The sequence below is a fragment of the Eupeodes corollae genome, chromosome 3, assembly GCF_945859685.1.
Source record: "Eupeodes corollae chromosome 3, idEupCoro1.1, whole genome shotgun sequence".
NCBI classification, from domain to species: Eukaryota; Metazoa; Arthropoda; class Insecta; order Diptera; family Syrphidae; genus Eupeodes; species Eupeodes corollae.
In genome coordinates, this window is record NC_079149.1 from 55,762,010 (window position 1) to 55,777,015 (window position 15,006).

At 29.0% G+C, this 15,006-nt stretch overlaps 1 protein-coding gene across 3 annotated transcripts in view; it reads right to left on the bottom strand.

The window, feature by feature from the left end:
• Positions 1 to 15,006, bottom strand: part of LOC129952662 (terminal nucleotidyltransferase 5C) — a 132,529-nt gene that overhangs the window by 3,194 nt on the left and 114,329 nt on the right. Inside the window, exon 1 of one of the 3 annotated variants that reach the window (XM_056065411.1) lies at positions 1,339 to 1,445. The exons of the other annotated variants lie outside the window; for them this stretch is intronic. The gene's annotated coding sequence lies outside the window, so the exon portion shown is untranslated. Of the gene's footprint in view, positions 1 to 1,338; positions 1,446 to 15,006 lie in introns of those variants that run through there. 3 annotated transcript variants of the gene reach the window in all.

Consider the following 15,006-nt stretch of genomic DNA (forward strand, 5'->3'; position numbering starts at 1 on the left):
GCGGCATTCATTTTTTTGGTATTTTTGGTACAAAATTGGTTTTTAGTGATCTAAAATTTTGAAATTTTTCACAAAAGCACGGTAGTGGGCCTGGCCAAGCAGAAAAAAATCTAGCTGTGTTAAATCGCACAATTGTGATACACAAAAGTATGGCTACGTTTTAATCGTAAATTGTTAACTAAAATTATGAAATTAAAATATTGAAAGTTTTAAAGTTTATGTTTTTATTTTATTTAACTGACTATTGAATTTGTCTTAAAATCTTTACAATTGTTAAAAACAATATATTTTTATCAAAACAATTTGTTTGAATTCAATATCAATCAACTTTTTAAGTCGAAATTGTTATTTTGAGTTTTTTAAAGCTTTTACCAGTTGTCAAAAATTAAGTCGTTCGTTTCAGAAAATTATTCTGGAGCTAACTATCCTTATATATTTGAAAAATATTTGAGTTGAAAAATTTGTTTTTTTTTCTGTTTTTTTGGTTTGTACAAAATATCTTAGATTCTAGGAACCTTAAAACGTCAACATCGATAAACCAAACCGTTTACAATTACTTCACATGGAAAGTTAAAAATTAGTGTTTCCAATTTTTAGAATATCAATGCATTAAGTCAATATACGATACATGTATATGACAAGGTATTTGAATGCTTTTCATATTTTTCGGCAAAGAATTTGAGATGGCAAACATTTTGAACAACAAAAGTTAATTTAATCAAACCTGTTAGAGTCGCTTTTGAGAAATGTTTTAAAATTAAATTGTATATTGAGCGAAACAAAATCGAGATCGAAAATAGCAAACAAATATTTTTTTAAACAGTCTTATTATTGCGTCGAATTTATTTCCTAAGATTTGTTTATCAACTTTATAACTTACATTAAACCACAATCGAACGTGCTTAAAAATTTGTTCACACTATATTCAATTTTATCATATAACAGTATATAGTAAAATAAAACCAGGTAATTAAGTTTTGAACAACAAACAACCAAACTATAAATTTTAATCGCAAGTTTTAATTACTTTAATTTTTATTTTTCATTTTCAAAAAAAAAAAATGCGTTAAATATTTGGTTTATTTTTGTTTCTTTTTAAAGTTTTTTTTTTTAACTAGATACATACACGTTTTAATCAAATCTAAAATCTACTTTCTGTTTTTATTACGCAATTAATAACGAGTTTCCATAAGAATAATGTGAATACATAAAAAATATTTTATGTGTACTGCACATACAAAAAAAAAGTACACCAAAATATGCAGAAAAACAAAAATTAAACCGATACCGCGAGAGAAGAACTTTTAATCGAAAGTCTAACAAGTCAGTCCCACTTACCGCCAACAAATATACTAAATTAAAAAAAAAATAAAAATCACATACACACAATTCACCACAAAAACCAACTAAAATGAACAAAAATTAAAAATAAAATAAACCAACTAGCTGCCACATTCATGGAGGAATGTGCAATAATATTATAGTAACACAATTAAAAACCTTGAGTTTGAAGTTGGCTGTTTCTGTTGGATTGGACTTGCTGGAGCTGCCTTTCCCTTTTTAAATTGTCGGCCATAACTACGATAGTTCAACCGCTAACTATATACATATGTATATAGTGGATCAACTGCTATATACTATATAGCATTAACTAATATAAGCTATAATGTTTGTACACACTCCGAACTCTTCTCTTTGTATCTATACATATTTGTGTATATCAGAATGATACTACACTCTATAAACATTTCTTTAAGATCACCTGCCTTTAACAAGTCTGAAAGGCGTTTGAGCTCTGTTCAACAGGGTTGGATTTTCGTTTTTTTTTCTGTTTTTTTTTTTAAATAAAGATTTTCGATAGAAAATTTTCATAAATTTTTAAAAATTTGACTTTTTTTCAATCGTTTTTTTTTTTTTCTTGATTACTTTAAAAACTAAATTATAAGACTAAATCTAATTTTAGTACCTAAAAATATAAGAATGAGTATAAATTAAAATAACGTTCTGAGAGATTAAAAAAAAGAGGCTGGATGCGACCCACACTGATAACTTTCCATTAAAGGCCGTTAAAAATGTTCAAATTGTATTTCTTGTAACAAGAAATAGCAGATACGAAATCCAAAAACTTAAGTTTAAGCTATATTGTCAAGGAGTTAAATCAGTACCTTTTTATTGGAAAACACTATCTTTAAATATTACAAAACATTACCAACATTTTGGGGATCAGTATCTTCTTTTATTCTAAAGATATGCTTAACTCAACATTTTTGTTAAGTACTTTTTAATGTGTTTTTGTTTCAGATTTGTATGTTTCACTTATTTGGTAATAGATTTAAAAAAATTTAAGTAATACGAATTTTTATAAAATGAAGAAAAATTGAAATCAATAATTATTTTAGTTATCAAGATACTTAAATTGAAAATCAATTTTTACTAGTTCTGGGATGTTTTTGCTGGTCAAATTTTTTCTTATGAATTAAAAATAAACAACAATATTTTGTGCAGAATCAAATAATTTTAAAGTTAATACTCTCATTTGTTCTCGGGATATTCGAGTCGAAAATAGTTATTTTTACTAATTTTTACGAAAGAACGTACGAACGTACGAACCTAAGAAAATAGACATCTAAAAAAATCTTTCATATTGATTCTAGGGACGAGAATTGTCAAAATTCTCAATTCGACAAATCGGACCAATTACAATAACTCCCTATGAGAAGTATATAATAAATATCGAAACATAAGAAACTTAAATTCAGGGTTGTCCTGAATGCCCTTTTCGTTCTGATATTATTTATTTTTAAAGAAAACTTCCTCTCATGTTGCCCAAACGAAAAAATTCATCAAAATCAATTACAATGACTTCTTCGAGAAATAAAACTGTCAGGAAAATATCTTGTTGATATTGCAACCGTTTTCTTGGTGACGTGGCACGTGGCACCACTGTTTTTTTTTAACCAAACATAGCGTTCTCAACATCACATTTCAGCCATACAAATCATTAATTACAATCAAATCAAAAAAAGCCCTTCTTCAAATTGTCACACGCCCAGTATGGAGAAGTTTTCAAGAATTATTCTTGGATTTTGATAAAAATGATCAAACTTTTCCAGCTTTATAATTATTTGATTCAAGAATCATTCTAGGATTTTTTTAACTCCAAATACGAATTTTGATAAAGATGATCACACTTTTCTTTAAATGATAAACTTTGAAAGATGGGGTTTTGGAAGTTATGTATATTATTTTTGACGCCTTATGCTACAGGAGGAGTTAAAGTGCTTCTACTAGTAGCCGAAAACGAAGAAAAAGAAAAACAATGCATATTTAAGTAAATAATCAAAATTTTGTCATTCGAATTTTAATTCTGGACATTTGTCCTTTGGTAAAAACACATTATAACTTAGTGCGGACCTGAAGGCATCAACTTTAAAAGCTACCACAACAAGTGCTCTGCATATATATGTATGTACGAGTTGAGCGTAGCAAAACGATACCATGGAACGATTCATGGATAGAATCATGTATTTCTCTTGTTCTCAAAATACCTCGAAAACTAGTTTTAATTTATACAAAAAAATTGAAATGATTGTATCTATTTTTTGCGTTTGCAGTTTTGTTTTTAGATACAAATACGCCAAGACTATTCAACAAGAAATGCATAATAAAAATAGCATCCACAACATGAACTATGTACGACAGAATATTATTGTTTGTTTTACTATAAAAATATTCTATTTGCTGTTGTCGTCTTGGCGTCTTGTCGTTGTTGTAACATAATATTCTAACGAAAGTGAAATACCTACTATTCACCTATAAGGTGCATCTAACTTATACTTTAGAGGAGCAACCTTTGGTGTTTATTGTATTTCCAACCCACTCCGATGCCTTTATCCTAGGTACCTACTCCCTACCCTAACAAAATGTATACCTTTAACATGCATCTCTGAGTCTCTGAGATACTCATGTATATGGACGGTCGGGGGCGATATCGGTGGAGCGGTGCGGCGCGTACCTATCTAGTACGGTATAAAATTACAACCACTTTTGTGGTAACAATGGAAACAATATGTGACATGAAATACTAGAAAAAAAACAACTACAATAAAATATTCTTATCCCTGGTGAATGACTGAGTGAGATGTTAGTATAGATAGTTTACGACAACATCAACTATACAACTATACGGCCACGACTACGACTTTACGACTTTAACGGCCTTGACCCAATAATTGCCTTCAATTGAATGCACCCATGGAGAGCAAATAATTCCATTCATAAGATACAAAACAAGAAAAACTGAGATAAAGAAATGTTCCGAGAGCATCAACTGAAGCTTTTGTTTAGGGTTTATAGGTTATGTACTATTAAACTATACATACAGTATTTTTAAATTAAAGAAAAGTTATTTATCCAGCCAGAAGAGAAGTGTTAAGATGGCATAAGATATACGATATAAAATTGAGTGATGATGTGCGATCGGGATAATTGATTTGATGCATAAGAAGTGACCTTAGTGCGGATTATTGTTAAGACACTTCAAAGGTATTGAGATACAATTATTAAATTATTTTTTTTTATTTTTCAAAAGGTCATACATATCATAAGATTGACGAAGGAGATTCTCTTGCTTTGATTAGCATAAGAATTTTAGTTGTCTATGAATACATGATTTACAAAGAATAAAAATGCATAGTACTTATTAAAAGAGATGTCGTAGATCCATCAAGGTAAAAATAGAATAAATGTCAGTAGATCCCCGTTTTGTGTATGTCTACTGCTTTGTCCCTTTTATGGAATCATGTTCTACTAAGCTTTATAAAATATTGAACTTCAGATTCGTTCTACCTTTATTTCGCCCTTCAGCCTATAAGCTGTTGGATCAATTTTCTTAAAACTTGCAAATGTTTGGTTTAAGGCCAAAATAATCCATAAAAATGTAAAGAATAAATGTCAGTTTTTAAAAAAAAGTTTAAGATTTGATACTTTTGTTTTGTCTTACAGATCATAACATCAAAATGTACAGAAAAGACTTTCAGCAACAATTGAGAGGGTGTGTTATTTTTCTATAGCAAATAGAAAAGGCAAACATTTGTTTGACGCTCGAACCAAAAACGAGAGCGACTTTAATTAAATTTGCTTTGAAACATTGTGATGGGATACCTAATTGGTACGAATTCCAAATAAAATCAAGTGCAGACTTTTTTATAGATACGAAATAAACTAAACAAAATATTTGTCATCTCGAATATTTTGCGAACACAAATTGATACTACCTCCAAAATAATTGTGTGCAACAAAAAAATAACGTGTTTGATGTTTGGTAACATTCTTAGAACCATCAAAGTGACAGCTTTGTTTTTACTAAAAATAAAATCCTAAAAAAATACTACTATAAGTTATTAAAAATCAAACTTGAATATCTTGTTAAGGATTATGTTACAATTTTAAAGCTATTTTTAGCAAATTTAGAAATTTTTAAAGCTGACTTACTTGATCTTAGAATATTTTATCGTTCAAATATCTCTTAATAAACTTTCAAAAATTTAAATCACGGAATGGGTGCTTTAAATTTTCCACAATTTGAAAGGTCAATATTAATTCTTATACAAATAGTAATGCATAGTCTACAATTGGGAATATTAACAGATCAGTTTAAGCTTGTTTTCATGTTTTTTTTCAAGAACCGTCACTACTTATTCATGCTCGGATGTCAATTTTTCAAAAAAAAAAAAAAAAAGGATTAGAAGTTTACTAGTTAGAAAAATTAATAAATATTTAGAATATTTTTCTTAAAATTTTGCGCCGTTGCCTTCAGTAAATTATTAAGTTTTTTTTAACATTCTGTAATTAATTACAGAATTTGTTCATCAGTATTCGGCTGAAAATTTTGGGAACAAAAAGAGGTGTTAAAATCACCGAGTGGGTAGCATCACAGCTTCTTTTAATAACTATGTATTGATTTTAACAAACATGATTCAGTATTTTCTTTTGATAAAAAATGAAAACTGTGTTCTGATTTTTTTTTTTTATAATAAGCGCACACTCAAGGGGATAATACTAACCATATTATGTAGACACAGTTTGAGTACTAGGAAAGGGAGACAGGAGTTGAAAGGAGATTACGGTGAACATTGGTTTTGAATTCCTGAATATTGCAATGGCTTGGAAAGACAGAGTGTGGCAAGGCATTCCACATTCGCGTAGTACGGCTAAAGAACGAATCTTTGTACTTGACAGTACGACCGAAGTTGGGCTCGAGGGTATATTGATGAGCATTCCTATCCTATGACTAATTTCATTATGGTACTAATTTGTGTCAGAAAAAAATTAAGGACGGATTTCAATCAGAAAATTTTCTGTTGAAAGGCAGTAAATTTCCTTAACCACTATAACCGATCTGTCTATAGATGTAATTGAAACTTTAGTAAGAACCGCAATTTTTATTACATACCAATTTTTTAGAAAAACAATAAACTTACATTACATTACACACTACTCAGCACATAAATGTACAGGGTAGATAACACGGCACCTTGAGCGACAAGACTTTGTAAGGTGATAACAACACAAGACATTAATACAAGACAGAAGGACAGAAGAAAAAGAAGAATACAGAGAAAGAACACATGACAACAGCACGCGGTAGGTTTTGAGACGGTCCCCCATCTGTTTACAAACCACGCTCACTGATGCTTGATTTCGGTGACCGATAGGAACCGAAGCTTTTTTTTTAAATTCATTTTTATTAATTCTTTCTTAAACCTATCTTAAAGCTAGACAAAAATTCATGAAACTAGCCTAATTATCCATAACTTACACCTAACTTAATGGTCCCATACGGACAATCTTAGTTAAACTATAACACTTAAAACTAATGCCTTTCGGCCCTAAGATCTATTTTACTTCATTTAAATTTTATTTATTTTTGTTATTATTAGAAAATTTGAAAAAAAAACTAATATCAATATCCTTTTTTATTTTTACTTACAAACTACTTAAAATAAAACTTAAAACTAACTTAAACTACCTATTCTACCTATAAACTACTTAAAACTAGAACAACCACAGCAGCAAATCTAACTATCTAACATTTTTGTTTTTCAAATTTTGTTGTCTTTTTTTTATTTTTTATTTTTTTTAATGTTTTTTTAATGTTTTTTTTTTATTTTTTTTTGTATTTTTTTTCGTGCCACCATGCCTATTCTACTTAAAACTAACCCTAATACTATTAAACAAGTATGTAAGCCGGCCAAGGCTTAAAACCCCATCCCGACTACCCACTATCAAGTGCCCATTGAAGCCACCAAAACTGGTTCTCCTGCTTCACCCTATCAGTTCGGTCCCGTTCGGACACAGCCCTACTGAACCGAAGGAGCTCTGCTCCGCCTTGTGCCATAACGTCTTGATTGTACAGGAGTCGCCTATCCACGGTTCGTCGTCTGACGTGGTAGATTAACGGAAAAGCCAATCTATCCTGTATCAGACCGCATCTATCTAAAAAGAGGAATGCTTCTGGGTGAATGAAGCCGCTCAAGCGTGCACTCTCAAAATACTCGTCGTTCGGATAGAACGCCCCGAAAATTAAATTGTTGGTCGAAGACATAGCTCTTGCAATGTGACCTCGAACGAGTTTTATCACGAAATTGTCAATTCTGTTGATTCGAGCCCCGTTGTATAGGACCTCGTCTGAATAGTAATGCACATACGAAGATTCGGCTGTTCGATATAAGCCGATACAGCGTCGTAAACACTGCCGCTCGAACATCCGAAACTTCTCCATCTGGGAAGGGGCAACGTTGAACCACACAGGACAACCATAAACGATCATTGGCCGTATGAGGGCCATGTAGCAAATTACCTTCACTCTGGGGTCAAGCCGACTGCTAAAAAACAGCCGTTTCGTCAGGGAACCGAAGCTTTATCAGTGACTACGCCCGCGCTGCCGTTGCCTAACAATAAACTTATTCAGAAGACTTTTAACTTTCCTCAAAACTATTTTGATAAAGAAGTATCAAACCTCGTGATGGGACTTATACAAAGGAGGAGGTCACATAAAAGAATGTTAAATGTATTTTTAGCAACAGTGATGACATTCCTACCACTGGCCAGTTTGAACAATGACATAAAAACTTTAAAAAAAGAAGAAGAATTCCAGTATAAACTTTAAATGCATGCATGATTTTCAAAAGTTAAAAACAAAACAAACCTTAACCATTTTTTTTAATGAGTATAAAAACATTATACGGGTATTTGTTTGTTTTATTTAGCATAAGGCAAAAAATACTCTAAACTAATTCCATAAAAATTGTGTTTAATATGTCAACAACATTGATTTATTATAAACAACAAACAAATGTTAAAAATGCAAAATAGAATTATGTAGATATACTTAACATTCATAATACTGATTCATTTGCATTGTGTGTTATTTGAATTGCTAAAGTTAAATAATATACTAATGTATAAAAAAAAATAAAAAATAAATAAAGATATTAAACAAGGTTTTTGACCTTCAATATTTATGAATGAAAATATGATTTTATAAGTTGTTTTTGTATCAAAACATAAATTTGACAAATCAATTAGAAGAGGATTTTTGTTGAGAGAAATGAAAATCACTAGATCAATATGTCCACAACATTGATTTGTTTGCTTAAGGTACACACTTTATATTGTTATATATTGTTATTATCAGAAGCTTGTATTAATTTTTATCAAGTTTGTCTCCTTTCTATCAGACAACAGTAAATTAGGGATAAATCAGTTGAATTCGGACACTTAGAAACCCAATTTACGCTTTTTATAAAAAGGACATTCATTCGAAACGATCCTATTCAAAATACTTAATTATGTTCTAAGATGTCTATCACATATGAAATAAATACAAGCAGTATTAGAATTCATATTCAAAACACGACTAAACCGAAAATAATTCTTGAACAATCTAATCAAGAACTCAATTTACTATGTCATATGGCGTCTGTTGTCCTCTGCCCATCACACTCATTGACGCAATTATATTTGACAACAAAAAATGATAAATTTTCAACCCTTATTTCAGTATTCAAAACACGAATCAAATAATAAAATTGGGTTCATTTGTCTGAAGGACACACAAGAAAAATGAAAATGGAAATATTCAAAAAAAAAAAACAAGAACAAGAATAAAAACAAAAATATGAATCACCTGCGTCTAGAAACGAAACAGAAACAAAAACAACAAATACAACAACGATTGAAAAGGAGAGTGATGATATTTATAAAACTTTATATGGCAGTCAATTGTAATTGTTAGCACCTCAAATGGTCATAAAACCCAATTTAAATTGTTAAATGATTAAAATGTCTTGACCTTTATTGAACACTAAATCACAGCAGTATTTTTGCATTTTTATTAACATGTTTTAAGGAGTTCATTACACTTGAAACATGATTTTTCTTTTTCTTTAAAAGAAGCACATCATTATAATAAATACTCGATGTGCAGCTTGAATTTTTAATTCCGGTTGAATTTAGACAGGCGCAGGTTTCATGAACACGAAACTAAATGTAAAAAGAGGCTGGAATGTGACCCACACCGAAAACTTCCCATCCTGTCTGACGATTTGCCTTGCTTTAAAAGTTCGTAGGGTTGGGTTAAGAAAGTTGTTAGTTGAATTATTTTTAAAAATTTTAAAATTACCAACAATATTTTTCACATAAGGAATTAATTTAGTTTTGTTAAATAGATTTTTAGTCGAAAACAAATTTTTACCAATTTTGGTAGCATTTCTTAAATTTTTACAAATTGGATGAATGAAATTAATTTGAGAGATATCAAGAATCGAATATCAATTTTTACCAAATTTACGTACTATTTCTTGTAGAATTTATTTTTTTATGGAAAAATGGACTTTTGGATTTTTATAAAAAAAATACTGAATATCGAAAACAATTATAATCTTGTGAAATAAAAAGTTTGAAGACAATATTTTTAATTTTTGAAAAGCTATTTGAGTCGTAAGTAAATTTTTACCAAGTTTTAGCATTGTTTTTTGTTAGGTTTTTATTTTTTGTAAAAGATCTGTCAATTCGGTTTTTGTTGACAACAATATTTGTTAAAAGATAAAAGTAGTTTAAAGGCAATATCTCAAAGTTTTGAAAAGATATTTGAGTCGAAAATCAATTAACACCAACTTTTATTAATTTTCATGTTTAGGTTTTTATTTTGTGTAAGAAAACTGTCAATTTGATTTTTCTCAAAATTTTTTAGAACGTTGAAAACAATATTTCTTATAAGTTAAAATTAGTTGGAAGCAATAATCTCAAATTTTTGAAAAAATATTTGAGTCGAAATCAATTTTTACCAACTTTGTGTAATGTTTTTATAGGTTTTTATTTCTTATAAAAACTGTCAATTTGATTTTTCTCAAAATCTTACCTGATTTAAAAAAAGTTATTTTTCGTTGCACAAAATTATTTTGCAGATAAAATCATTTTGTATTCGTAAAATTTTCGAGGTGACAAATTTTTGTTTCAGTTTCTTTGATGTATACAAAAAACCGTTAATTGGATTTTTTTCAAAAAATATATTTTTTTGGTATCACGTTACAATATATAATATAAATAAATTTTCTTGAGAGTCCTTTCTGCATCTTTCTGCCTTATTATTTGTATAACAAAATTTATTAATAACCATACAAATTAAGTTAATAAACACAAAATAAAAGAACATCAACAACTTTCCTTTTAAATGTAAATGTTCTAACTTATAAAAAGTTACTAACGTAGCTTCTGAAGTATTAAAATGGGTTCCTTTAATGATAATCAATACAGAACTTTGAGCCTAACGTTTGGAAAAATAATCATTTCGTCCTTAGTACAAATTACAAATACTTAGAAATAAGCAAATAATTAGTGCAGGGAAATAATTCAACGGAAATAAGTCCACCGAGGTTCTTAGTTCGAAGTTTTTTGCATGAAGAACTTACTGGCTTTTTATCCTAAAGAAATTCTGGCACAATTTTCGGGAGCCATTATGAAAAATAATTATGAGAAAGACATTTCAAGATTCCGAAAATAATCAAAATAAAACCTCACGATTCTTTTATTGAATAAATTGAATTAAATGACGCTTCGACCGCGCTCAACAACATAGAACAAATATCACAACACTGATAACTAACTCTAGATTGAAGCTCGTTTTAATGTTGTTAGAAATCAATTCGTTCTTCAGATTGTTTTGAGAGTGATAGTACAAATAGGAAACTAGAGTTCGTTCCTACCTAGCACAGAAACTAAAGGCACTTTATTAAATAGACTTTAGATTCCACTAAGTGGGAATTAAGTTCCTCAGTAAATTAAGTAAAGATCGACTATGTATTTCCCTGCACCGACAAAATTGCGGGTCCGGAATCGCTTTCTTCATAATGGGTCGTTGTATTTAGTCTAATTAAAATTTTAGTTTGTATTTAAAAGAAAACTGAAGCTTGCGTAGGTGAAAAATTCTAGTAAGTTGAATGTTTGTTTAGAATGTCCTACATAACATCAACAAGCAACAAAAAAATACAAAATTTTGATCACTTTTTTAACTTGTAACTACTTGGCTTTAAGACCAATTACTAAAAAAAATTACATGCATATTCCTAAATTTCATTTAAATTTGTGTGAAGTTTATTTTTGATCTTGTTAATGTATCACCTTAAAAGTACTGGAGTTAAGAACTTGCCCTGAAAGGAATACATTTTTCATCCAAATCTGGTTTAATTTTAAACTTGAATAAAAACTCAAAAAAAAAAAAAAAAATATTAGTATAATAAATATTTAATTCTGACGAACAAGTTTTAAAAAATATTTTAACAAAATATCTAAAGCGAGATGTTGAATTATATACTAAGCTAAAATTATAAATCAAATACACAAACACAAATGTATTAAATATTTAAAATATGTATTGATAATATGTATACATACAAAGTCTGTTTACTTTTTTTATTTAATTTTGTTATGCTATTTGTTAAAATAACTTACAAAACAATTTGGTTTGATTTTTGGAACATACCTGAAAGAAAAATATTAAATAAATATATTTTATTATATTGATAATATAAAATGTTAAGTATAGTAATTTGTTTAAAAAATAATATGATAAAATGAACATTAGGCATATTAAATAAATTAACAAACAGTGTGAACAAAATATTTCTGTTAATGAAAGTTGTAAGGGTTTAAAACGTTTTCCAATAAAACGGTTTATTTGTTACCTTGCAGGAAATCAAATTCTTAAAAATGAAACGATACTCGTCTTAACAGTTAAAACAACCTTTATTTTCTTAGAGCAGTTTCCTTTCATGAAGAATTGATGAAAAATCATGGAAAAAATAATAAGAATTTCGATATGTGGCTTTGGTCCAAGCATGATTCACATCATGACGTAATGGTTAATATAGATATCCATATTGACTGATTGGTTAGTTTAATTAAGCGATTCCTTCACTTTTACTTAAATTGCACTTCATTTGATGTCTTCTTTAAAAAAAAAAACAATGCAGATATCTAATCAAATATTCAGAGTCATTAACAACTAAGTACACATCTGTTTCCGGTGAACTACTTCCTGTTGTCTTCTTCACAGAAATGAATACCTACATTTATTATCTCTCGTAAGTTCTCAAATAATAATTGTTATTATTGTCTTCTCCTTATTTAATGCACACAAATCAAACCGAACAAACAACCGCAATAATTAGGAACAAACAAAAGAAATCAGAAACAAAAACCAAAACTAAATAAATAAACCGCCAACACGTTGAGGTTGACACACAAATATTGCAAACAAAATTATTAAATATATATAAAATAGATATCAACGATATCAGAATAAAATGGGGGTTTCTGCAATATGCTGTTTTGTTTTTTAGTTGTGTTCTTTCTACTTCCGTTGCTAACGGAAAGTTTCATCTAATTACGAAATTTGATGTGATAAGAAAGTATATTGGTGACCTTTTTTAATTTTTGCAATGGACATTCACATGAAACATGATGCAATTGATGGATCTGACGTACGAGTAGAGCATTTATGACATTTTGATGTCACATGTGACTTTTTGGTATTACGGAGCAGTCGGTGAGCGGGTGTGCGGCGAAGTGGTGTCTGTTAAAGTGACAGAAATTAAATGTTCCAATGTATGATGGCCTAAGTAGTTAATTATTGAAAACGATATAATTTAATTTGTAGAATTTTAACGAACATAAAATAAAAATACTAATGTTTCTTTTGTTTTTATTTTCTAAAAAGAACTATGAAGCCATAGAAGTGTTTCCATGCCATGACCATAACTTATTCGACTAACCATTGTCTGGGGTGCGTGACTGAAGATGATGTATTATGTTTGTAAATTCTACACATATGCTAACTAATAGTCTTAAATATTTTCTTGTTTTTAATGCTAATTGAGCCACGTGTTTTTGTGGATGTAATTGATTGATTTTTACTATGGGATCATACAATCTAAACGTTTTTCTGAACAAATTTTAATCTTGGTCATTGACGTTTAAGTAAGTTCATACAGTTAAATTTGAAAACAGATTTTTACTTTTAATTTTAAAACATTATTAATGAAAATAAAAACAAACAAAATTAAGATTTATCCACAGCGACATATTCAGCTTCTCTAAATGGTAAACTTATCCAGTGTACGAAAATGAAAAATTTGTTAATGATATTTAATCTTACTAGACTACTTCTAAGCAGATACTCAAAACGTCAATATTGTGCTGAAAGCGGTTTGTTGTTTTAGAAGAAGTTCCTTTATTATTTTTTTCTACAATTGTATTTATTTTTAAGCAAATCAAGTTAATGGAAATGTACATACCATTCCAAAACACATTTTTTCATGTATTTTGGGATTGTAAGCGTATCCTAATCCTCTGTATTTGTTTTCTATATACAACAATTTCGGACTGTTAAGTATACGTTCTCTTTTTTAAGCAGCACATCAAGAATGTAAAATATTTTACCTATTCCTGTATTTCCTCCCAAAACTTTTTTTTTTAATTTTCCATTTTCTTCATTTATTCTATAATATATAATGAAAAGATACGAAAATGTACATTCTAAGTTCTTTGTGGGTTAAATAAGCCGAGAAAATTTCTCAAAAATGATTCTATTTAAACTTATATCTAGGTTATAATAAGCCTCATTCAAAAATCTACAACAAATATTAAAAAGCCCTCGTAATCCATAAGACGTTCTATTTGAATTAAATATTAATGACCTTGGTCTTTAAGCTCTTGAAGGTGCATATAAAGGAATGAGAGCAAGAAAGTTTCTGTAGTCTACAAAACTACAAAGAATGTAACAAATTAACATTATAGTATACATTTCTCTGAGCAAATTCGGAGTTTGCATTTAGACTGATATTATTGTTGACTGATAACTACCGAAGAGTTTTCTTAAACCAAAGAGCAAAAAGTTCTTTTGAATACTTTTAATACTGTTTATATAACTTTGAGGTGTAGAAGTCCATACAACACAAGCATATTCCAACAAAGGCCTAAAAATACTACATTAAAGGGATTTAAGAGTTTAAGGATCTTTATAATACGGATTTTTTTTATAAAACCCAACATTAAATTAGTCTTGGAAATAACAGAATTAATATGTAATTTAAATGTCAGTTTCTAAGTTCAACTTTTTCCAAAGAATACAATGGAACTATATGATATAAAGATCTATTAAAGGACATTGACACACATTTATCTCTATTTAAGATCTTTTAGATTACACCACCTACAAAAATTTTCTAGGCTAGTTTGGAAGTGCAGGCAATCACTGACACAAGAAATAACAACGAAAAACTTTATGCCATCGGCGAATTAGAGACATTTGAAGAATTTCAAAACTTAAGACACATCATTTATATAAATAAGAAAGATAAGAGGACCCAGTTGGCTTCCTTCAGGAACACCAGAAGTAACTTGGATATTTTTAGAACAAATGTCATCAACAATTACAAATTAATA